The sequence below is a fragment of the Equus przewalskii genome, chromosome 5, assembly GCF_037783145.1.
Source record: "Equus przewalskii isolate Varuska chromosome 5, EquPr2, whole genome shotgun sequence".
Classification (NCBI taxonomy): domain Eukaryota; kingdom Metazoa; phylum Chordata; class Mammalia; order Perissodactyla; family Equidae; genus Equus; species Equus przewalskii.
Window position 1 is genome coordinate 55,380,059 of NC_091835.1, and position 26,729 is coordinate 55,406,787.

The window sequence follows — 26,729 nt, forward strand, 5'->3', positions numbered from 1 at the left end:
AAGAAAAACATTGTTTAGTTAACATGGAATTAGAGCAAAATACAATGAACATTCTTGAAATGGTTCATACAATGTATGGTGAAGTCTAAGTAGAATCCCGATGCCACAACAGCATACGCCCCTCTGGCTTCCAGAATATCAGGTTTTTGTGTTTCTACTTTTTGATCACTGTTGGGGGAAAAACAATCTATAAATTCTTGTTATTTACTTCTGCTCATGAGATACTTCCTCAAATCATTCTTTGATATTAGAGAATTCAATAAGTTTTCTGACCCAGTCCTCTTACTTTTTAACCTGAGAATCAGCATATCTTTTTTTGTGATTTCTTCAGATTAGCAAATATCATCTGTTGTGGGTGTAATTAAACTATTTTAACTCATAGGGTTCTAAGGAAATTGTACTGTCTACCATCTACAACCACTTTCGATTTTTTTCCCTAAACTAGATGATAGTGAATCTTCTTTTGATTGTTTATGAAGTCTCCTCCACTTGCATGTTATTCTGGAACACTCACCTTATTCTCCCATATCATCATGTAAGAGGAAAATAATGTGTATATTGTGAAATATTGGTTATAGCAGACAAAATTCCTATAAACAACTATTTAATGCTTGAAGAGCAAAGCAGCAAAGTTGAGACCAATTCTAAATGACTGTGACCAACTCTTTTGTATTTCCACTGAGAAGAGAACAAAAGAATATGCTCAAAGAGAAATAGAAATGATTCAGAATACACTTGAAAACATCTGCGTAAACAGAGAAGATTTGGAGAAAAGCTTTTCTAAAGGGTCTCTTTTAAACTGTTTGTTTTTAAATCTGCTTGCAAGAAGAACAGAGTGGGTGCTGTGACTGCAACAGCCTAAGTCAGTGGTTCTTGATCTATTTGGGGTCATAGGTCTATGGGAGAACTGATTAAAATCTTTGCTGGGAAGAAAATTCACTTGAAGCAATATTTGCATTGGACCTATAATGTGAACTATGTTATTCAATACTAACATTATGCTGTGTGGTGGATAAAAGTCATTCCAAAGGGAAAGATTTTGTTTCATAAGCTGCTTAGTCCTTGCTAGAGCCAGTTTCCCAGTTTTGGCTGGCCATGTTCATTTAGAGGTCCAATTTGTCTCTGAACCTATTTCTTGTTTTCTTACTCAACTGTTACCTCATTTTGAAATTGAAATATAAAAGGCACAGTCTTGCATTTCTGTGAATATATTCAGGATGAAAGGCCCCTTAACCAATGTAGGGGAGGAAGACATTTCCTCTACTCACTCTGGGTCCTTCTGGCTGGACAACGAATTAAATTCACATGACACAGAATAACAGAAGAAAGTTAAAAAAAAGCTTTATAACATGTATGCATGGGAGAGGCTCAGGCAAACTGAGCAACTCACCAAAATGACTGAAGCCAGCACCTTAAATATCATCTTCAGCTAAAGACAAAGGAGGATGTTGGGGGTGGGGAGAGTCAGTTATGGGAGATTACCAGAAAAATACAGTAAACAAGAGTAAGGTTATTATGCAGATTTAGGTCCTTGCCTTCTGCATTGATAAGAGTTTCTAGAGATAAGGTCATTCCTCTTCTTCCTGGTACAGAGAGGGAGACACCTTTTACAGATGGAGATTTCCCTTACAAATGTAAATGTCTCTTAACAAAGGGTAAGTAAGTTCTAATTTCAGAGTTTCTTTCCTGTCTGCAATTTTTAAAAGTAACCAGCCCCAAATAATCCTCATGTCAAAGAGACATATCTTGGGGTGGTCAGTTCCAGTCCCCCACACCAGCCTTACAGGGATCAGATATGCAAATAATAATAGCAACCTGTGATTGAATGGTTACCATGTAGCAAGCACAGTACAAAGCACTATCTCATTTAATTCTCCAACAACTTTATGATATGGGTATTAATTTCATTTCATCAATGAGTAAACTGAGGCTTAGAAGGGTTAAATAATTTGCCTAAGCATTTACCAAGCACCTCCTGAATGTCTGATACTATAGAGGAAGATACAAATGAAACAAAAACATGGACTCAATAAACTTTTAAAACTACAAGTTTTTAAAAAATTATTTGCATTTTAAAACGTCTATGTTTGAAATTATGAAATGCAGTTTTCAGTCTTATGATTTAATTATACCCCAAACTAATGATATAAAGAGTTGACTTCTAAAACTCTATGGATATTCATTTAAGAAATCTTGTATTTCATCACAGGCTCTGTTGATCATGGCAACCAAACGAACAGATATACTCCAGATATGTAAACTCAAGACGAAAGGAAATCTCAGACTTAATTCAAGACAATTTTTATGAGCAAAAAATCATCTCCCTGGGACCAACCCAGTGGCGCAGTAGTTAAATTCGAATGCTATGCTTCGGCCATCCAGAGTTCGCCAGTTTGGATCCCAGGCACAGACCTATGCACCACTCATTAAACCGTGCTGTGGTAGTGTCCCATATAAAAAGTAGAGGAAGATTGGCACAGATGTTCAGCTCAGGGCCAGTCTTCCTCAAAAACAAGCAAACAAAAAACAAGCTCATCTCCCTTGTCTGTCATATAGCAATGATTGATATACCTTAATGGTGACATTGAATGTACTTCAAATAGACGTAGCATTGCTGCTTCTTTATTTATAGCTGTGAACAGCTGTGTACTTTAAAAATAATGAACTTTTTTAAAAGAAAAAAAGAATAGAAGAGAAAAGAAAAATATACTTCAAGAGTTTCTTTTTATGCTTACTATTTTGAAATAGCTTTGTGTAAAGGCAATTTGTATTCTCTCCCATTATTTTTTTACATTTAAATATAGCACCTTTTCTTTAAGGTTTATCACTAATATCCATAATGTTGTCATAAAGGAAAAAGGCTTTATATTATTAATGCTTTGAAGTAGTTTTTTCCCCTTTTGTTGATTAAAAAAAAACAAAGCATAAAAGTGTTAGGTGTTTCTGTGAAACAGTGATTCAATCATTTCTACACTTCCACCCACAAGGGTACAAAACGCAGAGTGATTTTTAAATCTAACCATACCTTCCTCATCACAGCCACTGTTTTCTTTCCTACCCCACCTCCTTGTGCTCCCCACCTTTCCTGATCATCCCCAAGCATTTAAAGTTCATTAATTTCCTCCCTTTCTTTTCTCTTTGACCTATGCATTCCTCCATCTACTTGCCAAACATTTATTCTGAGTGGCAAGTGCTAGAGATAAAAAGATAAAATTTCTCAAGGCCCTTAAAGTCTACAGGGAAAGATAGATTTGGAAACTGTTGCATTTTCCTCTGGTAAATACCTCTGTTGTTCTAAGAAGGACCATTGACCCAATCTGAGGGATTGAGCTGGGCCTGTTAAGAAACTCAAATGTATGGCTAGTGTGTAAGCATATATTAGGACAAGTGGTAAAAGTTGAAAACGGAAAAGTATGGAAGGACTAGCTCCCGGATACCTTGTTCTATGTCACAACTGCGAATTCAAACTTTATCATGAATCATATTAATAAGACATAAAACTTGAAGAGCTTTCAGCAGGAGAGTGGCGTGATGATATAGGCATTTTAGAAAGATTCCACTGGAAGCTATGTGGAGACAGATAGACCCACTGACAAGAAATATGGCCGGCTAGTAGAGGGGCCATTGAGAGGTCCCGGGCAGCTGGAGTAAGAATGTAGTAAGGACGTACGCAGAAGAGGTTAACTGAAGCAGAATCTTCACGCTCTATCGATTGATCTTATGTGAGGAGCGAGTCAGACGGAGATAATTCGCACATTCTGGCTTGAGTTATCAGGTAGATAGTGGTGGCGTTAATCAGGATTGGGGATCAATTCATTTTTCTAATGTGTTGTGTTTGGGGTATCTGAGACATCTGAATAGAACTGTGTAAAACCCAATTAGATATCAGTCTAGACCTCAGGAGAGAGATCTGGGCTATGGATAATATAACCATTTAGGTTACATCCCTTCAGGTGGTGGTTAAGGCCATACAATGAATGAGGTCATCAGTAGCTACATTACCAATGAAAACAATGAAAAGCCTAGGGTGACACTTAAAGGAAGGATTGCTTCCTAAGGGCCAGATGTCTTCTAGGTCCTGTGGTGCCTTTGGGTGAATTAGAGAACAGCTTCATTGCCATCATCCAGAAAACTGTCATAATAAATTTACAAATTCATGAAGTGTACAGTGTGAATGGTGCCTCTCCTAATCATGTCTGGTGGCCAGCAGTGAAAAATCACCTGGCAAGGAGATCAAGAAGCAAACATCAGGCGGATAGGAAGAAGTCAAGTAGTGTCATGGAAACAACGACAACAGAGTTTCAAGGCGGAAGAGTGGTCAGCATCACCAACTGTGACTCAGAATTGGGTAGCGGTGATCTGAATGATTTCAATAGAAGGATGGTTGATCTTAGTGAGGGCAGTTTTGGAGGAGAGCTCAGCTCTGGATTAGTCTCCCCCTGAATCTAGGATGTTCTCTCTCTTCTGCCTCTTGCAGATGCTTTGACCCCAGCCACTGTTCTGCTGCCCCTGCGACACCATACACCACACCACACATCTTCCTATCTTACACTTCCACTTTCGCCTGGAGAGCTTTCTCTCTTCCTATTTTACATCTTGATACATTTAATTTTTTTTTCTCATTGCTTTTACTGTTCACAATCACCACCATCATCTCCACCTGACCCAGCACACCCAGTTTCCCTTTAGGGCTTCAAAAGACATAGCTGTTTCAATCACAGTTCTCATTGACGTGTATTGCCCTTTTGATATACTTGTGGACATATATTCGTATTCGAATACAGATACTTTCTGAACAAGGAATAAAAGGGAAGATGAGGTCTTCCTCATATTTGTTGTCTTCTTTTGGGATAAGGAGAATTTTATTCTAAAACCTGATTTAGACATCATACCAAAACATCTGGCCTCTTAACTCAAATGAGATTTCTGCTTCCTCATCTATATGTAGGCTGCAGTTAGGGGCATAAATAGAGATTGAGAAGTAGACTCATCAAAAAAAGAACTTGAGGGGCCGGCCCAATGACGTAGCAGTGAAGTTCGCATGTTCCATTTTGGCAGCCTGGGGTTCGCCAGTTCAGATCCTGAGTGCGGACCTATCTACCACCAATCCTCCTCTTTTTGCTGAGGAAGACTGGTTAAGAGCTAACGCCTGTGCCCCTCTTCCTCTATTTTATATGTGGGACACCTGCCACAGCATGGCTTCCCAAGCTGTGCCATGTCCACATCTGGGATCCAAACTGGTGAACCCCGGGCCGCAGAAGCAGAACGTGTGAACTTAACCGCTGCACCACCAGGCTGACCCCTAAAATGTAATCTTTTGATAAGATCCAAAGTGGTAAGACCCAGCATGATTTTGTAAGTAATAACTTGACGGACAGCACTGTCAGTTCACAGCAACTTGTTTCTTAGGCATAACAGCAAATGAAAAACATATCTGTGTATTAAGAAGAAATGAATTTGTTCTCCCTAGAAATGCAGATCATTAGCTTTTTGCCTTGTTTTTTTCCCATGTATCTCCTCTAAGCCAGGACAAGGCTGGCACTGGAGAGACAATGAAGTCTGGGCCCCTGTCCTCATGGGGCTCATATTCTAACGGGATGACAGACAGAAGTACATGCAAAATGAAACAGTTAAAAATCTCATAAGTTTCGTGAAGGAAATTAACATGCATCTGAGAGAAGGAAAAAGAAAGACTGATTTACTATACATAGGGTGTTCAAGAGGGCTTCTCTGGGGATGTGACATTTAATGTGACACCTGAAGGATAAAACAAGAACTAGCTGTGTGACATGTGTTCTCCACAGAGCGAGCAGCCTGTACAAAGGTCCTAAGCTGAGGTTATGTACCTAGATAGCTGCCACAGGCTTTTACAAGATATTTTTCTTGACAGAATCATACTGATGATTTCTTTATAATATTATAATAATTACAAATATTTGTTATATTGTTGCTTTCATGGAGAATTTTGAGGTTCTCCACTGAATTATTGTTATATAGTGAAACATATCATTTGTAAGTATTCGTTCCTGTCAGTCTGTGAAAACCACCCAGGTACCTGTGATTGAGTACAGTGGCAAAAGTTTATGCATTTTACTATGTTCAGGGGATTTTGCTCGTAGGTCCTCTGCTAGACCTGAATCATTACAGAGATTTTCAGGGGTCGTGAAAGAGATCTTTCAAATAGGAATAAAATGTTATCTTCTCTGGTCTCTGCAAAAAGCAACTCCAGTAAATTTTCAGCATACCAATGTTTTATACAAGTCTTTGCTCTCCTACCCTACCTATTCCGCCGATCCGAAGGCATGAACTTTCTACTTCATAGTGTTTGTTGAATGACTAAATGAGAAAAAAGATAAATGAAATGTAGGTACTAAGATCTATGCCATATTTTAACCTCTTGCGTTTTGGTGAGTATGTAGTGAAAGAACCGCCAAGTGGGACCAAAGCCACAGGTCAGGCTCTGAAGAGACGGAGACCAACGGAGTGAAGGAAAAAACCCACGTGATCCTTTAAATCTGAATGAAATAACAGTACTAGCCAGACTCAAAGGGTTTCACATAGAGGGGAGGACACAGGCACCCCAAGGCCAGGAAGGGTCTCAGAGACCCATGAAATGCTCAGAAGTCTCAGGCTCTAGGAAATAGCAGCTGTGTCACACAGTTGAGTGCTAAAGGAGGGTGAAAGCAGAGAGTTAGGGGTTCAGAACTTACAGATTCTTATGTTCACTTGTCTTTTAAAAAAAAAATTATTTTTCTGACTTGCGGCTACCAGATTCTCATTAGGAAAAGCTTCTTTTTTCAAAAGAAAATCAATTCCCTCTGCTTTGATCAGAGCCTGGGGACTGTGTCTTAATGATAGCATCTCCCAGAAATAGAAGCATAATGAAGATGCAGTTTCTTGAATGCTTTCCTTAATCTTACTCTCTGACGGTTGGCACCATTAAGAAGTGTGTTCGAGGAGAGCACATGAGAATGGTCCTGCCCCACCTGTGTGACTGACTTGTTTCCCAAGAACTGGGTGAAAATCAACAGAGGATCCAGCAATCCTCACCCTTGCACAGAATTGGACCAAGTGCCTATCTTTCCTCATGTTTTCAGTCTTGGATCGCAGTGACATTTATAGCTTATGTGAACTTTTCCAGATAATTGTGATATTCCTGCAAGGTTTGATACTCAGAGGAAAAAAGAAACTGTTCCAAAAGTGACACTCAGGTTTACCTAACACAAGTTCTTGCTTCATCAGAATTAAGACTGCTTGAGAAACTGTGCTGAATTTCCCAAATATTGGCTTGTATTCAATCTGACACAAGGCCTCAGACCCTGATAGCAGCACCCACAGAAGGGCAGGGCACACAGCTTTCCCACAGAGTTTGTCTTTGGCTGCCATGGATAAAATAATGGTTTGGCTTTGCTTCGGTGCCTTTGACCCCGTCAGGTAATCAAATGTATGCATTGACCCCTAAGTAAATGAAAGGCGCAGTGGGATTCAACACTCATTGTTTCCACCTCTAATTGGGGGATTAAGACACACAGACATTTAAGGAAGGGAAGGAACAGTGAGAGTGCTCAATAGGAATAAAAGAGAGTCATAACATGAAATGACATAAGGCAGTCCATGATTATGTTCCAAAGGACTGGCGTCAATGGCAACTTCAGTGGGACTGGTGGAGGAGAGACACGTCTGCATTCCAGAGAAGCCGGGCAGGTCTCATGGATGAAGTAGGATTTAATTTGGGGTTTGGATAGGCCAGTGGTTCTCAACCTTCCCTGGACATGAGGGCCATCTGGGAGGTGCTAAAGAATGCCAAGTGAGATATCCTGGACAGGCATAAAAGAGGAATCAGGGAGTCACAAGAAAGAAAAGAAGTTTAAAGAAACAAAGCTTGTTTGGTCACGGTAAAAAGTTAGTGTAGGAGGAAAATAACAGAGAAGGCAGGAAAGTTGTTTCATCTGATTTTTAGATTGCCTAGTGGGCCAGGCCGATGAATTTGGGGAACATATTTGGCTCAGGAGAGTGGGGTATATTTAGCCACAACACCTGACTTTGACAGCTGGAGAAAGATGTTAGAATTCCCCCGTATCACGTAACTTCTCACTTCCCACTTCCTCTCCCTGCTTGGAAGCCCAAGTTTGACAGAAATTAAGTGTAGACACATGCTAATACTTCACCAGTTACTCATTCTCTCAGATACAAGATCGCGGCTGTTCCTGTGGGGGTGTGGTGATTCATACAGGAGTACAACTACTGTGTAGAATTCTCCTGAGCAATAGCCAGAAGCTTTGCTTTGAGGCAGCAAAGCTTGTGTCTCCTACAGGGTCACCAGGCCACACTGGGCTCTCATCCCATTTACCCAGGATGAGGGGACTCTGCACTGGCAACTCCTTAATTACATAGATGCTTTCACTATGGGTTTGATCCACTTGCTAGTTTGGTTTGTTTGGGTGTCTCTCTGCTTCTTTCTCTTTTTCCTGGTTTGAAGGGCAGGCCTAGGTGAAGTTTTGTTCACATTATGACTAATATTGGGCTGAGACAGGTTTGATGGATGAATGGATAAAGAGATAGATACATACATACATAGATACATAGATACGTAGATAGATGGATGAATAGATAGGTAGATAGATAGATTGATAGATAGACAAATGGATGAATAGATAGATAGATTGGTAGTTAGATAGATGGATACGTAGGTGCATAGGTAGATAGATAGATAGATAGATAGATAGAAGAATAGATAGATAGATGGATGGATAGATATTTTCTTGAAGAAGGCCACCTAACTAAAAGGAAATGGGTCAGTTTACAGCTGGCATTTTCTTTGCAGATAAAATTCTTTCTGCTCTTAAAAGAAGATAAATTTCACACCACCGCATGAATTCAGGAACTTGAACACGGCACATTATTCGTATAACTCTGCTTAGTCATATAACTTAAAAGCTATTTCAAGTAAGTTTGTATTTTGGCATTAAATGTATTTGCTCACGATGGGCTAGAAGCTTAGCATTTCCTGCCCGAACAGGAGCTTCAAGGAGGATCATAACCCATACGTGGGGAAAAAACCCCACATTCTGAAGGCAACTGAAATCCTCTTCCTGCACTTCTTCCTCTGAGTTGAAGTTTAAAGACCGTGGGCACTTCTGGTGACTCCACGGAATGCTTCGGTTTCTGCCACCTTCTCTCACTCATCTACTCATCACTGAACAGTACAGGCTAGACAGGGCGGGCCTTTGCCCAAACTTCAGTGATGGGGGGAATGGAGCCCTGGCTACTCCATCCATTGAAATAGGAGAAATAGACATTATCAGAGGCCAAGAGTCAAAGAATGTTTCCTCTGCTGGTTTTGGGTAGGCTTTCCTTTTATTTTTTAAAGATTTTACTTTTTTCCTTTTTTCTCCCAAAGCCCTCCAGTACATAGTTGTGTATTTTTTAGTTGTGGATCCTTCTAGTGGTGGCATGTGGGATGCTGCCGCAGCATGGCCTGATGAGCGGTGCCATATCCGCGCCTAGGATTCGAACTGGTGAAACCCTGGGTCACCAAAGCAGAGCGGGCGAACTTAACCACTCGGCTATGGGGCCGGCTCCTGGGTAGCCTTTCTTGACAGGATGTGGTCTGTGGCTTTGCAAGGATCACAATTGTTATCTCGATTACTCTTCTGACATTTCTACTGTCAGATTTTGCTAAAAGGTTTCCTATGAGCAATTTTGTAAGAACAAATGTAGTTGTCTAATATTCAGGTATTAGGAAGTATTTATTGAGAACTCTGGTCTCGAGCTAAGTGCTAGAGAGAAGAAAGAAAAAAGAACCTTTCTTGACCAGTGTAGCTCTGGAGACAAAGTTATAAAATAGAAGCCAATTAGAGAATAAATGAATACTAAAGTGAGAGAGACTTTCAGAAGCTGCAGTACACATTCTGAAAAGCAAATGATTGTGTGCACTGCAGTGTTTATCTGAAATGTGGAATTGGACTCATGAGTGAGATTTAATTTCCAAGTAGTGGGAGGAAAATGAACAATCATGGGAGAATGGTTTAATGGAAAAATGCAACCTTGGTGTGACAAAATAAAAACTAATGTGGGCAAAGCAATCTGCTTAGGTGAATTAGCCTGAAGAGACACAGAAAAGTCTGTGTGGGAGAATAATGCTAGCCAGAAGATAAGCTAGGAGGCTGTTGCAGAAACTGAGGCAGGAGGTAATTCAGACCTGAACTAAAGTCAAAGCATTGCACGGGAGAAAGAAGATCCAATAAAAATCTCATTGGAAGAGTCCAAAGATCATATAATGTTTCTAATTTAAAAGGAACACTAGAGGGGCCTGCCTGGTTCGTGCGCTCCACTTTGGTGGCCCAGGGTTCACCAGTTTGGATCCTGGGCACAGACCTACACATCACTTATCAAGCCATGCTGAGGCAGGCATCCGACATATAAAATAGAGGAAGATGGGCATGGATGTTAGCTCAGGGCCAATCTTCCTCGGGGGAGTGGGGGGAGGAACATTAGAGATCATATAGTTTAATGAATAACAAAATATTTTCCTCTAGTTTCAGTGTTTTTAGCAAATGTTTTTGTCTTTGGAAGTGCTTTTGACTTTACGAGTGTCTTCCTATAGTCTTCTCTCACTACCTTTTCCTTTTTTCCCATAGATGAGATGGATTAGGTCAATCGTTGATGTATTTATTTCAAGATTCGACTAGCCCGGGCTCCAATTCATTTAGAATTGGACTTGTACAGTTCAGACAGCGATGCCTTCCTTTAGGACAAACACTTTTTAATAGTTCACAAAAGCCAGTTTGGGTCAGCAGCGGGAGAGGTGAGTTTACCCCCTCAGACCCTGGGAAGAAGCCATCACTGCCTCTGAACTTCCGGTCCTGTCGGTTGAAGACTGGAATTCAGGGTTGCTAGACAGCCTGGGTAGAAATCAACAGTGTAGGCCTGCCTTCTTGCCACTAGTTAAGAAAATATATTAAGACTTTTCTGCTACAAAGAAAAGGATACACACACACACACACACACACACACACACACTCTCTAAAGTGTAAAAGAAAGAACAATGAACTCAAAGTCAGATGAGCTGATTTCGATCTCCGCCCTGCCCCCCATATGCTCATTCACCTACGCTAATTTTGTGACCTAGGCAAGCCGTTTAATTTCTTCTTGTTTCACGTACTTCTCTTGATTCATTTCATCAGCATCATAACAATTTTTATGGTGGGCTAGTCGTTTATAAATGTTTCTGTGTGATAGATACTATAATCAAGGAAACAGAAATTCACAGAGTTGTCCAAAGTTGGGCACTTGTTTTGTGTGAGGAAGATGTGCCCTGAGCTAAGATCCATTGCCAATCCTCCTCTCTTTTTGCTTGAGGAAGATTAGCCCTGAGCTAACATCTGTGCCAGTCTTCCTCCACTTTGTATGTGGGATGCCTCCACAGCATGGCTGATGAGTGGAGTAGATCTATACTCGGGATCCGAACTTGTGAACCCTGAGCCACCAAAGTGGAGTGCACAGAACTTCAGCCACTCTGCCACAAGGCCGGCCCCCCAAAGTTGGGCACTTTTAAGTGTCTCCTCCAGAACTGATTTCCAAACCCAAGCTCGTTGTGCCACCTCACGCCAATGGTGCATATGGTCAGGAAGAGTTTATGCCAAGGGTGGCCGTTACTGCAGTTGGCAATGGTTTGGCCTTATTAGTTATATAAATAAAAAATGGTAGCATCTGGATGCATCAGCTATGGCAATAAGGATGGATGACTCTTCCACAACAACTTAGGCTTTTTATTAAATATTCATTTTGATACCAAGTTGGCAGAATACTGTGCTGGCCAACCCAAATTTGACTTTTTTGATTTTACTCTTGTAAAAGTGTATCATTCACATAGGCAGGGAAAGTCATTTACTACTTTCATGTCTGTATTGTTTGTATATATATACATATATATGGGTTTTTTAACCATATATAGGTTTTCACGGAGCAAAGTGGTCTTCATGGGGCTAATCTTTAGTCTGGGTTCTGTTGAGTCACATTCTTTCTCTGGATATTCTTAAATAACCCAGGCAAAATGTTACATAAGCTCCTCCCAGCCTCTTTCTAAGAGTTTTACAAAGCGCTTTACATTTAAAAAGTGCATGCACACCACTGTACTTGACTGATAGTGACTCTGTCGTGAAAATATATGATAGTGAGATGAGTTCATCTACAAGTTGAGAAAACTATATTCAGAGAAATTATGTGTCTAAGAAGTGGCTGACCCAGGAACAGAATCCAGGTTTTGCACTCCTACTGCAGTAGCTGTACCATCATAAGCACGTGACCCCTTTAATTTACCTAGCTGTAATGGTGAATCATTAGATAGTCAACTCCTGTGTAACTTCCCTCATCACAGCTTTAGAAAATTAGATTAAAAAGTCATTACTGTGTGAGTGCTATGAGTTGAATTGTGCGCTCCCCCTCAAATTCATATATTGAAGTCCTAGCTGCAGTGCCTTAGCATGTGATCATACTTGGAAATAGGGTTATTGCAGATGTAATTAGTTAAGATGAGGTCATACTGAAGAAGGGTGGGCTCGTAATCTAATACGACTGGTGTCCTTATAAAAAGAGAGAAATCTGGGCACAGAGACATACGCGCAGGGAGAACACCATGTGAAGATTGGAGCTTTGCTGTCACGGGCCGGGGGACTATAGAAGCTAGGAGAGAGATCTGGAACAGATGCTCCCCTAGCATCTTCAGGGGACATGTTGGCCTTGCCTACATGTTGAATTTGGACTTCTGGCCTCCAGGATTGTGAGACAATAAATTTTTGTTGTTCTAAGCCATCCAGATTGTAGTACTTTGTTACAGCAGCCCTAGGACCTAATACAGTGAGTAATGGAGGAATGAGCGCAACAAGACAATATAAATTATATTACAATATGAATAAAGTAAACTTAAGATCTTTCTCTGAACATCAGTGTTGATTGAGATAATCTAGCAAGTAAATCTTTTGATAGAATCAAGCACTTTGAAAAGATAAAGAAATTCAGTGTTATCCTGATATCGCTCTGACTTGCGTCGTAGGTTAATAGACTTTCATGTCTGGAAGGAATGATAAGGTCACCTAGCTCGGCCATCTATTGGATAATTGTCTGTCTTCAGCACTGGACCAGCAAAGTGATTTTCAGCCTCTGCTTGGATACATCTGGTAACTCCTGAGACAACCCACTCTATCTTTAGCAGCTCTGATGATAAAATATGATTTCTTATATTAAACTGACTATCTATCTATAGCTTTTACCCGTTTATTATAGTTCAGTTTCTTAAAGCAAGAAAGAACAAATTTAATTCCCTTTTTACATGTCAGCTCTTTCGATGCTTGACAGCTATCTTGTCCTTCCTAAGTTATTTGTTCTCTAAACTAGCCCTTGGGTTTTTTCAACTATTATTCATATGACATAGCTTTAGGTTTTTTAAGCTCTATGATCAGCTCCATTAAATGTGTTCCAGTTTATCATATATCTTTTAGAGTAGAACATCCAAATCTTGGTTAACAGGTGCAATAGTGCAGATTAGAATAGAATTAAATACACTATTATTCTTTATATTATCCTTCAATAAATGCAACTTAAGATTACATAAATTTGGGGGACATCAAGTCTTCGGTGATATTACAGTGAAGTTAACTACAATTCCTTAATCATTTTTCCCACTAGTAAGCTGCCTGATGATAAGCTCTGGCTTGACCGTCAACTACCATAGGTGTCCTGGCACACAATCGGAGCTGACAAGTCATTTAATGAATGAATGAATGAATCTATATACTAATATTAAACCAGGCTTTCACCCGTGTACTTGTACAGTTGCTTTTCTTTTAAATTCCAAAGAGAGAACCTTATTATTGTACTTTGTTTTGTTAAATTCAGCCAGAGAATAAATGCCTTCCAGCCAGTCAAAAATTCTGCCATTCATCACATAGTCTTTCGGACAGCGAAGACCTTCCTTGTGTTTACAAGTTGTTTTTCTGCGCACTCCAGTAACATGAAGGAAAAGAGCCATTTTAAGACTCGGTGTATATCTGTTTTTCAACTAAGACTTGCTCTATATTCCAGACAAGTATTTGAAACCTCCGCTTTCTCCATCTGTAACATAGTGCTAATATAATATGTAGTGTGTGTGTGAATTTAGTAGATTATGTATGCATGCGTGTATGTGTATTTATAGATGACTATATCATCAGGATTTTGACACTAATAAAAAAAGGCTATGTTTAATCCTTTGTTAGTAGTCATAGTTATAATATAGCAACTTATGAGATCAGTTTTGTGCCTATATGTATATAACCACCCAAAACTATAACTTTATATAAAGGAGGAAAGAGTGTGAGCTGCATTCTCTTTCCATTTTCTTAGTGAATTCTTCAATCTCCTGAAATAATTGAGTCACTCTCTTTTGCTAGATTTTATACAAATTAAATGAAGAAAATTGTTCTCCTTGACTCACAGGGATATGAAAGGGCCGTTGGAATATATTTATAAAGCACTGTATGAATTGGAGGAAAACGAACTTTAACAGCATCTTAATGGAGACATGAATACTCTATATACCAAGAAAAATCGATGTTTCAGATTCTTTTATTTTTTTGGTGAGGAAGATTGGCCCTGAGCTAAGATCTGTGCTAATCTGGGACAGATTGTGCGTGGGATGCCACCACAGCGTGGCTTGGTGAGCAGTGTGTAGGTCCACATCCACGATCTGAACACATGAACTCTAAGCCACTGAAGTAGAAAGCACTAATTTAACCACTACTCCACCAGGCTGGCCCACAGATTCTTTCTTAAATAAGTAGTTTTTCACAAGAAATATTTTGAAGAGCTTGAATTCTCTACTTGACATGCTTTGGCTGTCTTAGTTACCTTATTGTCAAATTAATTTAATTATAGTCTTTTTAATGAAGAAATATTTTGTGTTAGTTTTTTCTTTTTAAATGAAACAAATAAATCCTCAGTTTTCTGTGTAAATGTCAATCAAAAATTCTAAAACAAAGTATAAAAATAGATGGTCCAGAAGGTTTCATTTTACTGGTATATAATGAAACCACATTAATCAGCTAAGACTACAGCCCATGTATTGATGAAAACACTGATTCAAGCGGTTTTCATTTTGTGTTTGTTAGAAAAGCTGCTAAACTTTACTAGTGAAAGAAAGGTGCTAGCAAGATTTTTTTTTTAATCTCCTCATGCGAAATTCAAACTTTATGTTGGTATGTGGCATTCTCTATAATTCACTCAAAGGACACAGAAATGAAAAGTGACTCATACAGAGCTATTGGTTAGCCCATTATACAGCACATTGCTTAAATGGTTATATATTTTGGAATAATGTAGAACGCTCTGCTCCAAAATATTTAGCATGGTGCTTCTGGCCATATGTTATTTTAGGTAATTCCTATTTCAAATATTCTATTCTATTATTTCTACAAGTATATTCTTATTTTATGAACCAGAATACAGATCAGACATATTTTTTCACTTAATATATTGACATTTTTCCATAGTATTAATTATGCCCAGCCATTTTTTAATGACCTAATAATATTTCATTTCACGGCTAAACTTAATTTCTTTACTCTCCTATTGTCAAAAACTTGTTTTCAGTTTTTTTCCTCTATTATAAGCAATGCAATGATGAACAAGGACAAAATTTTATTAGGGGAAATAGAAACTTATAGGGCATGGGACCAGCCTTCACATGTCTTAGAAAGTGGAGAAAGAATAAAAATCCTTAGTGATATTAGGGGAAAACTTAGAGGTATAATAATGAAAACAAGGTGGGAACCAGGAAAGGAGGGAGAATGTTAAAGATATAATTTACCTGCCGATACAGTCCTCCCCAGAACCAGCCTTCTGTTTCTTGGGAAGATGCCCCTGGCTCTAACAGAAACCTAGGGGACCTATCAATAAGACTTCACTTGATCTGAATAGAAAATATACTTTAACTACAAACATGTGGTTGACATATCCTCTGTTTGGTATTAGTGATATTTGGTTAACCATTGTTTTAAAATATAGTAGTTAAAAAATCCCAAAGTATGTTTACGAATATTTTATTCTATTTACTGAGAATAAATACATACTCATCAAGATGCTACCAATAAAAGTATATGAATCTGAACCTAAAACAGTATAAGGTAGATAGTTAAAAATCTGGCTTCTACTTCTCCTCTGCCCTAAAAATGAAACACATGCATTGTCTCTTTTTTTTTCCCTAAAGATTGGCACCTGAGCTAACACCTGTTGTCAGTCTTTTCTTTTTTTTCCTTCTTCTCCCTAAAGCCCCCCAGTACATAGTTGTCTATCCTAGCTGTAGGTCCCTGTAGTTGTGCTATGTGGGATGCTGCCTCAGCGTGACTCAAGAAGCAATGCTAAGTCCACACCCAGGATCCGAACCAGCAAAACCCTGGGCCACCAAAGTGGAGCATGCGAACTTAACCACTTGGCCACGGGGCCAGCACCCACATGCATTCTCTTGAGAAATAAAAAATAATTTCTAAATCTGGTGACTCATTTCCAGTCTTTATTCTTGCTGACGTGCCTATCCCATTTACCACTGATCTCTACTATCCTTGATACCTCCTCTTCATCATTGTGACCTCTACTTTTGGTTTCTATTTTACTTCCCTAGTTGCTCTTTCTCTGGATTGTTTTCCATCTTTAACAGGTTTTATCTTTTATATCTTATATTTTGCCTTCTTGCACTGTCACTTGGCAAAGTTATTCATTTACTTTCTATTCCGTAGGCAGAGGATCCCAAAATTTGTGTCCAGCCCTCACCTGTTTCCAGATCCCTGAGAAGGATGAATACCAAAAAAAAAAAAAAAGGCACCTAGAAAATTGCTGTAAGACAAAGATAAAGAAAAAAATCTTAAAAGCAGCTGGGAGGGGGAAAAAGTTACATTCAGGAAAACTGCAGAAAGAATAATGACTGACTTCTCAGAAACAATGAAAGTCAGAAGACAATGGAATGGTATCTTTATTTTTTCTTTATTTATTTTTTTTAAGATTGGCACCTGAGCTAACAACTGTGGCCAACCTTTTTTTTTATGCTTTATCTCCCCAAATCCCCCCTGGTACATAGTTGTATATCTTAGTTGCAGGTCCTTCTAGTTGTGGCATGTAGGATGCCACCTCAATGTGGCTTGATGAGCAGTGCCATGTCCACGCCCAGGATCTGAACCAGTGAAACCCTGGGCCACCACAGCGGAGCCTGAGAACTTAACCACTCGGCCATGGGGCCAGCCTGAATGGTATGTTTAAAATGCTGAAAATAAACACCTGCGACCTTAGAATTCTATACCCAAGATAGGTACTATTATTACTGACCTCATAGGGTTTATATGAAAATTAAATGGATTAATACTATAAATCACTTAGAACAGTATCTGTCCCATAATAAAGTCTAAAGAAGTTTTTGTTACATAAAGTAAAAACTATATGACAGTTGGGATTGTAAATTCCTACAATCTTTCTTGGAAAAAACTGCCTGAGGCAAATGGGACAACATCAAACATTCTAACATAGGTGGTATTTATTTTCTTCTTCACAGTTTCCTACAATTATGAACTACTAATATAATTAAACAGGACAATTCTGATAGAAAGGATACTCCATGAGAACAGAGACTTTATATAGTTCACTGCATACCTCAGCACCTAGAATGGTACCACGTAATATGCAAATTAACTCACACCATGGATATGAGAAAATCTTGATAATAATTGATAACATGTATCTTGCAACTGAGTAGATGAGAAAGAAAAAGAGAATGAACAATTAAAATTAGACCACTTTAATCCTTAAAAACTGAAATTGGGTTATTTGCATAAATACAAATATTTCTGCAAATGCTTATCTCTGCAGGGCAGATATCAGCTCTTTCATTTTCAAAAGAAAGACCTCAGGGAGGGATGTAATAGCATCATTTGGTTCCCTTTTTCCTAAAAGCTTTACTGTTTCTTATGATTCCTTTTGGGGGATTGAAAAATTAAATTAGAAAGAGAAATACGCAAGCCAGATTTAGAAACCTGGAAGTCTGAAATGTGTAGGACCAAATCTTTAATTATGGTACTGATTACTCATAACAAATTAAGAGAGTTTTACAGCCAGAGAAGTCCTTAGAGGTCATCCACCCTGCACATTACAAATGAGCACGCTAAGCTCAGTGAGGCTACTGTGCTAGTTAGAAATAGAGTGAGGCTAGAGCCCAGGGCTTTTCTTTGACGTTCAAGGTTAGTTATTTATTTGTTTATTTGTTAATTATTTTTATTGCAGTAACGTTGGATTATAACATTATGTAGCTTTCAGATGTACATCTTAATATATTTTGAATTCTGTGTAGATTACATCATGTTCACCACCCAAAAACTAATTATAGTCCATCACCTCGCATGTGAGCCTAATCACCCCTTTTGCCCTCCCCCATCCCCCCTTCTCCTATGGTAACCACCAATCCAGTCTCCGCTGCTATGTGTTTGTTTGTTGTTTTTATCTTCTATTTATGGGTGAGATCATACGGCATTTGACTTTCTCCCTCTGACTTATTTCACTCAGCATAATACCCTCAAGGTCATCCATGTTGTCACAAATGGCCGGATTTCATCATTTCTTACGGCTGAGTAATATTCCACTGTGTATATATACCACATCTTCTCTATCCATTCGTCCCTTGATGGGCACTCTTCACAATAGCCAAGATTTGGAAGCAATCAAGGTTAGTTTTTTTTTGTTCTTTTGGGTTTTCTTTTAAGATTTTATTTTTTCCTTTTTCTCCCCAAAGCCCCCTGGTACATGGTTGCATATCTTTAGTTGTGGGTCCTTCTAGTTGTGGCATGTGGGACACCACCCCAGCATGGCCCGATGAGCAGTGCCATGTCTGTGCCCTGGATCTGAACTGTTGAAATCCTGGGCCGCCAAAGCGGAGCATGCAAACTTAACCACTCAGCCACCCGGCTGGCCCCTCAAGGTTAGTTTTTAATGGACTCTAACTTTGGCAGTTTTTCTTTGAAAGCTTGCCTCACTTTCTCCATGTGTATCCTTTCTATATTAGATTTTCCTTGATAATGGATGTCAGACACAGAGTTAGAACAAGAGCAGCGTCAAAACCCTTTCTGGGAGTACAGTGGAAAGCTTAGACTGGTTTCTTCCCACATGTTGAAAGCACTAGGAATCCTATGGGTAAATTCGTTTGTGCACATAGGAAAGATTTTTACTTTGCACTAATCCTGAAGGGAGATGGAGTTTGTCCTCATAAATGAATTGCTGTATTTCTCTATTCATCTAATGGAGAAATCTACCATTTGAACTTAAAATCAAGGACTCTTTACTATTTACAGGTACTTCCTTCAGGAAAATGGCAATTTCCCTGTTTAAGAAAGCAAAAAATAATTTATGATGACTATTGTAAGTGCACATTTTTTCCTCCATTGGTCAATATTTCCTCTATTTAACCTCTTTCCCATCTCCTACTTAGGATTTCTGGAGACTGACTGATATATTTTGAAAACTAAGCAACTGTTTTTAGTTAGAAAAATGCAAATGTCATATCTACTTATTCATTTCTTCTGCTCTTCAAAATATATTCAAGCTGAGCTGAAATTTAACCACTTTAAATATCCCATCTATTTGATTTACTTTTTATCTTTCCAATTCGTCAAATTTTCTTAGACACTCTGTTTCTTGGTAAATGGTCTACTTCATGGCCGGTTTTTTCCTCTGTTTAATCCTGCAGTCAAGCATGATGCTATCTTCCCAAAACTGATGTATTGTTATTACGACCAATGTTAGAGAATGAGTTTGCTTTCGAGTCAACCAAGTAGTAACTTTGATTTTAAACTGGAAAAACAATGACAGATGATGTCCAGGGAAGTGCTTTAAGTTTTCTATGCTTGTTTTACGATCTGCCTCCCTTCACCTTCATCAACCTACTGTTGTCAGAAAATCTGCCTCCAAGTATCACTAACTCTTCCAATCCATTTGAACTTTTTCCCATTGCTCTATGTAGAGACTCAATCATATTTCAAGCATAGTGATGTTTTATTGTTTCCACTGATAAAGAGAAAGTATCCTGACATTTGTCAAAAATGGCAAGGAAGAGGGGCTGGCCCCGTGGCCGAGTGGTTAAGTTCGCGCGCTCCGTTGCAGGCGGCCCAGTGTTTCGTTGGTTCGAATCCTGGGCGCGGACATGGCACTGCTCATCAGACCACGCTGAGGCAGCGTCCCACATGCCACAACTAGAAGAACCCACAACGAAGAATACACAACTATGTACTGGGGGGCTTTGGGGAGAAAAAGGAAAAAATAAAATCTTTAAAAAAAAAAAATGGCAAGGAAGAGTTTATTGAAGACTATTGCAATAGGGATTAAGAGCATTGCAATAAAGTCTCAGACTATTGCCATAGGAGTCAAGACTGTTGCAATAGGGGACAGAGATTGAACTGTACTCTGAACACAAACAGGGAAAGGTGGGGATTAATACCTGGTGGACAGGATGAGGGAGAGGATGGCAAATTACTAAGAGGAACTTATTTAGGTATTAAGGGAAGGTGGGCAGAACTTGATTATGTATCAAGAATGGAGGAAGAAGAGCTTGATTGGTATGAAGATTGAGGAGGATACTCAATAAACTGGCTTAGTAGGATTTTTTTTTTTGCTAAAACTGGGTTCAGCAGGTCAAGGTTGAGGCCTGGAAGAGAAGAGAGGGCTCATAGGAGCCTGACTAAAGTTTGGTCAAGAAAGGAGTCTTTGTCACCATAATCTGTCTAAATTTGCATTTGCTCACTAATAAGACCCCATTTAGAGTCATAGAGGTACTGTACCAGTTCTTTTAAAGCTCTGGAAAGTAAGCTCCATTATTATTGATAATGCTATTATAAATAAGTGACATCAGAACAAAATCTTTTAGCAGAGCTGTGTGCACACTGACAACTTGTTCCAAATGAAATCTGGGAAACCTGATCAGTTTCAGAGGATGATGAGAATATTTGTATTATTTATATTACGCAGACTATTTGCCAGGCACTGTCCTGTTTCATTCATTTAAATTAGCCTCTTAAATCCTCACTACAGTCTTCTCAGGGGAGTACTGTTATTATCCTCAGCCCACGATTACAGCCAGAAAAGCGGAACCACATAGCAGTTATAAAGCTTATCCAAAGTTACTTATTAAAATATGTCAGCGATGTGATTGGAACCAAAGCAAGGTGACTTTCGAGATGGTGCTTTTAACCACTGTGCATTCCTGCTCGTATAAAATCTCTGTCCTTTCCTTTACTCAAGCAAACACATGGAACTGGGAGATGGGGAAAGACGAAGTGGAAGGATATATTTGTGGAAGACTGTATTTGGTGCGTTCTTCACATTCAGAACCCTTTATTTCCACCACATAGTGCAGCGCTTAATACATAGCAGGCCTTCAATAATTTTGGTTGTTGGATAAATGAAATATTGAATGGATTATAAGATGAAATTCAGTTTCTGATCACCAACAAGATAACTAAGTGATGTTTCTCAAACTCTGGCATGCCAAGGGCTGCAATAGCAATATTTTAGGACCAGAAGGCATTGCCCATATGTCACAATCCACAGGTGATTGCAGTTGTCCATGGAAGCCCAACCCACGCAGCCTTCTATTATCAGCTTGGGGGGAGCCGGATCTCAGGCTGGATATAACAGTGAGATAAACCTTTCTTCCCGAGGTTCTGGAGCTCCTCTCATGAAAGGTTGTGGGATTCTGTGGGGTCCTGTTCCATTGCTCTTCAGACCTGATTCAAACTCTTCTACTTTGTTTCCTGCTGAGTTCTTATTCATACCTTCCAGCCCTAGAGAAACCTGAAGCCATAGAAATAAGACGAAAAGGTAAGACAAAAACAAGCAATGAATGAAGTCCCAGATGTTGCTAACGCTACTAGGAGTGACAAGCTAAGCAAGTCTTGGGGTGAGAGACTGGTCTTTTTATCTCATTTTCACTTTTCTTTGCTCTCCACCACAGCTCATCAGAACTCATTTATCCTAAGAAATCAATGACTAATTTCCTGTGAGGTAGAATCGATAAATCTGTAGTGTTGTACACTGGTTAAAAACGAGTGCTGGGCCAGCCCAGTGGTGCAGCAGTTAAGTTTGCACATTCTACTTCAGTGGCCCGGGGTTGGCCGGTTCAGATCCTGGGTGTGGACATGGCACCGCTTGGCACGCCATGCTGTGGTAGACGTCCCACATATAAAGTAGAGGAAGATGGGCACAGATGTTAGCTTAGGGCCAGTCTTCCTCAGCAAAAAGAGGAGGATTGGTGGCAGTTAGCTCAGGGGTAATCTTCCTCAAAAAAAAAAAAAAAAATGAGTGCTTGGTTCACTTTGTGCTGTGAAATACAAGGCAAATAATTGTTGCAAGTTATTTAAATGTTTGAAGGAAAAAGAATTGCTTTTCACTGTGACTGCATGACATAAAATACTGAACTTTTTGTGGAGGCAGGAAATGGGTTCGGAAGGTAGGGTGGAGAGGGTTGTTGCTAGTCTCTGAAATTCCGTTCTGCCCTGAGTATGTGCAATACCAAGGGTCACCTTGGCACATCTGGTGCCGATTTATCATCTAAGGGTTTTCATACAGGATTCAAACATAGATTGCAGTAGAAGGGAACTTGAGAGCTCCAGGGAAGAATATGATATTTCAATTGCATTTGATCATTTTATTGAACTTGCCTGGAAAAATCAATTAAAAAACAAAATTTAATTTTCATACTCAGAGCAGAGGTTATTCGTTGCAGCTCGTGCCTGACAATAAATTTGTGTGTGTGTGTGTTTTCATTAAATCATCAATTCCAAAGTGCTCAGAAGCTGATTGCTCTAGTCTGTTGAGTATGGGGGAATTGATGTAGTGCCTTCACTCCATAAAGATTTCATCTCCTTTTTTCCACCACTTGGCCTCTCCAAACCATATACACATCAAAGGAGTGATTTTTTAGACTTAAGTAGTGTCCTTAAAAGATATTAATAGTACATTTAAATTGCAAGGTAGAATTAGTTCAATCGTATGAAAGACATATGACCGGATAGACGGAAGGGTCACCAAGTGAGTCCTTAATTGCCTCATGTTCTTTTTTGATGCAAAGGGATAGAATAATAATGGCAATTAACAGGTAATTAGTTAACTTTGTAGGTAAACTTTCGGGCAAGTTCTTTAACCTCTTTGAGCCTCAGTTTTCTTGTGTGTAATAATCATGCCTGCCTCCTAGGATTGTTGTAGGATTAAATGGGGTAATACATGTGAAGCCCTCAGCAGGAGGCTTGGGACAAAAAGTCTTAACTATTGTTGCTATTGTTATTATTGTTGATCAACGTTTACAGTTATAGGACAGCTCCAGTGACATTATGCTCTAAACAAGTAGCATGGGGAGCCGGCCCGGTGGCATAGTGTTTAAGTTTGCGATTTCTGCCTCGGTGGCCCAGGGTTGGCCAGCTTGGATCCTGGGCGCAGACCTACACGCTGCTCATCAAGCTGTGCTGTGGCAGCATCCCACATAGAAGGACTTACAGCTAGCGTATACAACTATGTACTGGGGCTTAGGGGAGCGACAAAAACAGGCAGATTGGCAACAGATGTTAGCTCAGGGCCAATCTTAAAAAAACCCCAAACAATTAGCATGATTTTTTTCCAGTGGGAAAACTGGATGAAGGGGCTTTTGGAATGCACTACAATAATAGTTTCAGTGGGGTGTCTCTCAAGGAAGAATCAGAACTCATATAGGTCTCTGGCCTTTCTGGCTATGCAATAAGACCATAGGACAAATGCTGATGTGGAAATTGCAAGATGAGTAGCAAAAGTTAAGGAAACCAAGGGGCCAGCCCGGTGGTGCTGGGGTTAAGTTCACACATTCAGCTTTGGTGGCCCGGGTTCGCCAGTTTAGATCCCGGGTGCAGACATGGCACCGCTTGACAAGCCGTGCTGTGGTAGGCGTCACATATATAAAGTAGAGGAAGATGGGCACGGATGTTAGCTCAGGGCCAGGCTTCCTCAGCAAAAAGAGGAGGATTGGCAGCAGATGTTAGCTCAGGGCTAATCATCCTCAAGAAAAACAAAGTTAATGAAGCCAATCGTATACTCCCCAGAGAGAGAGTGGGCTGCCAGGGCTTTACTCAACAGAGTTTGCATTAGTACACTTTCAGACTTCTCAAGGTCTCAGCTTGTTTCATCTCCTAAGGTGATTGCAGCTTCCCTGATTTCCAAACCGAATAACATGTGGAGGTGAGGTGCATGCTCTTTATCCTAGAGAATACTTAACCAAGAGTGTCTTGCCAGTTTCATACAGAAGGAAACAGGCAGGCTCTCGAGACAGAGTTCCTAGGTTCACATTCCTGTTCTTCCTTCTTCTGATACTGGATTTGCACAAGTTATTTAAGCTCCCTGGGCTGAGAGTCCTCATTGGTCACCTCATGGAGTTATTGGAAGGATTATATGAGAAAATAATTGCATGGCATTTGACAGATTGTCTTCAACATGGTAAGTGCTAAATAAATGTTAGTGATCCTTTTTATTTCTTCTGTTGGATGATATTTGCACTGAGAATTGTTAAAAGATAAACTGAGGCATATTAAAAATTTTAGGAGTTTATCTGAGCAAAAATCCATTCAAATCAGGCAGTTCCCACCGGAAGTGGTTAGAAGCCCTCCACAGACAGGAGCTAGAGGAAAGACTTTTATAGAGAAGACATGGAAACAAAGCAAGGAAATTATTTGAGTGGCCATAGCGTAAGCAGATGCATTCTTTGGGAAAGCCGAGTTGGCTGTTTGTGATTGGTTTTCCTTAAGTTTTGATTTCTTAACTTTGAGGTATTTCAGGCTTAGCTTTTGGTTTGCTTATATAGCCTACTAAGGCATTAAAGCCACCTCAATCTAACAGCCTCCTTGTTTAATTATTTTAACAGAAGTTAGATATCATTCTGGTTTTATTATGTAGTTTCCTCAATGAGTTAAGTTGACTCAGAGTAAAGGAAGTGGGAGAAAAAAGAATTAGAAATCACCTTCCCAAAATCTGTAGCCAAGCCTCTGTACTTGCTTCATTTATTAATTTAATAGCATAGAATCCGATAATTGTCTTCAGATTTGAACAGTTGCTCTTTGCCCTTCTACTAGTGAAGGTTTGCAAAGTACTGGGACTTTGGTCTTTGTTACTAAAGTAACTGCAAGGAATTGATTAGCAAAAGTTCGTATGCAAATTTTGCTCTGGAAAAAAGGTTTGAGCTGTAAGTCTCTTTTCCAGATTATTTTGGAAACACAAACCTATTCATACGATGGTGAGTTTCTTCCAAAATGAAATTTGAGTCCATCCAAACCCATTTTGATTTAGTATTGTCGAAGAGGCATATAGTTTCTGCCCATCTTATCAGGGATTCTGGAGATATATCTAATTTTCACACTTTTTTTCATTCCACCTTGAAATCATTTTAGTCCTAGTCGCATCCTGAGTTGGAGCCAGTGTGTGGAGCCTCTAAATTCCTCTAAACAGATATTTTGAATAATGATGTAGAACACTACTAAATTCTTTAGGAGCAAAATGGTGCCATTTGAGAAGATAGTAGAGGTACCCTGACGGAGCACCATACAAAAGCATGATGAGGTGGTATACTTAAAAGAACATAAAACATAATTAATATTTTTTGAAAATTTATTTTACTTAGCTCTTTTAAAAATAAATTAGAGGGGCCGGCCTGGTTGCATAGTGGTTAGTTTCGTGCACTCCGCTTCGGCAGCCCCAGGTTCATTGGTTCAGATCCCAGGCGTGGACCTACACACAGCTTATCAAGCCCTGCTTTGGCAGGTGTCCCACATATAGAATAGAGGAAGATGGGCACAGATGTTAGCTCAGGGCCAATCTTCCTGAAAAAATCTCATAATAAAAATAAATACGTAAACAAATGAGAAAATAACTCAAAGTAAATTTCACTTTCTCCCTTTATAAGGAGATTATTTTTTCTATCTTGGTGAAGAATGAGGGGTCTCTTAGAGTGTGGGAGTGCCTCCATTTCTTCAGGGCAGCCTACGTGCTGTGATTGTTATATTGCTGATTTCTGGATTTGTCAACAGATTTGGCTCCTTGGTTGCTAAGAGCTAGGAAAATATTTTGCGCAAGGCATTTTGATTGACAATATTAAAAAGAAATTACTAGAAAAATTTGAGGAAAAAGTTTATACTAAAAAAAAGAGAGGGGGGGCTGGCCCCGTGGCCGAGTGGTTAAGTTCGCGCGCTCCGCTGCAGGCGGCCCAGTGTTTCGTCGGTTCGAATCCTGGGCGCGGACATGGCACTGCTCGTCAGACCACGCTGAGGCAGCGTCCCACGTGCCACAACTAGAGGAACCCACAACGAAGAATACACAACTATGTACCGGGGGGCTTTGGGGAGAAAAAGGAAAAAATAAAAAAATCTTTAAAAAAAAAAAAAAGAGAGGGGCTGGCCTGGTGGCACAGCAGTTAAGTTCGCATGTTCCATTTTGGTGGCCCAGGGTTGCCGGTTTGGATCCCGGTTGCGGACATGGCACTGCTTGGTGAGCCATGCTGTGACAGGTGACCCACATATAAAGTAGAGGAAGATGGGCACGGATGTTAGCTCAGGGCCAGTCTTCCTCAGCACAAAAAGAGGAGGATTGGCAGCAGTTAGCTCTGGGCTAATCTTCCTCAAAAAAAAAAGGAAAATAGAAATGTTATAATGAAGGTC

At 39.7% G+C, this 26,729-nt stretch overlaps 1 protein-coding gene across 8 annotated transcripts in view; it reads left to right on the plus strand.

The window, feature by feature from the left end:
- FAR2 (fatty acyl-CoA reductase 2) overlaps positions 1–26,729 on the plus strand; it is a 143,789-nt gene that overhangs the window by 33,668 nt on the left and 83,392 nt on the right. For 3 of the 8 annotated variants that reach the window (XR_011540343.1, XM_070620948.1, XM_070620946.1), the window contains exon 1: positions 24,201–24,519. The exons of 3 other annotated variants lie outside the window; for them this stretch is intronic. The gene's annotated coding sequence lies outside the window, so the exon portion shown is untranslated. Of the gene's footprint in view, positions 1–21,598; positions 21,883–24,200; positions 24,520–26,729 lie in introns of those variants that run through there. 2 more of the 8 variants (XM_070620950.1, XM_070620947.1) reach the window with 2 other exon arrangements.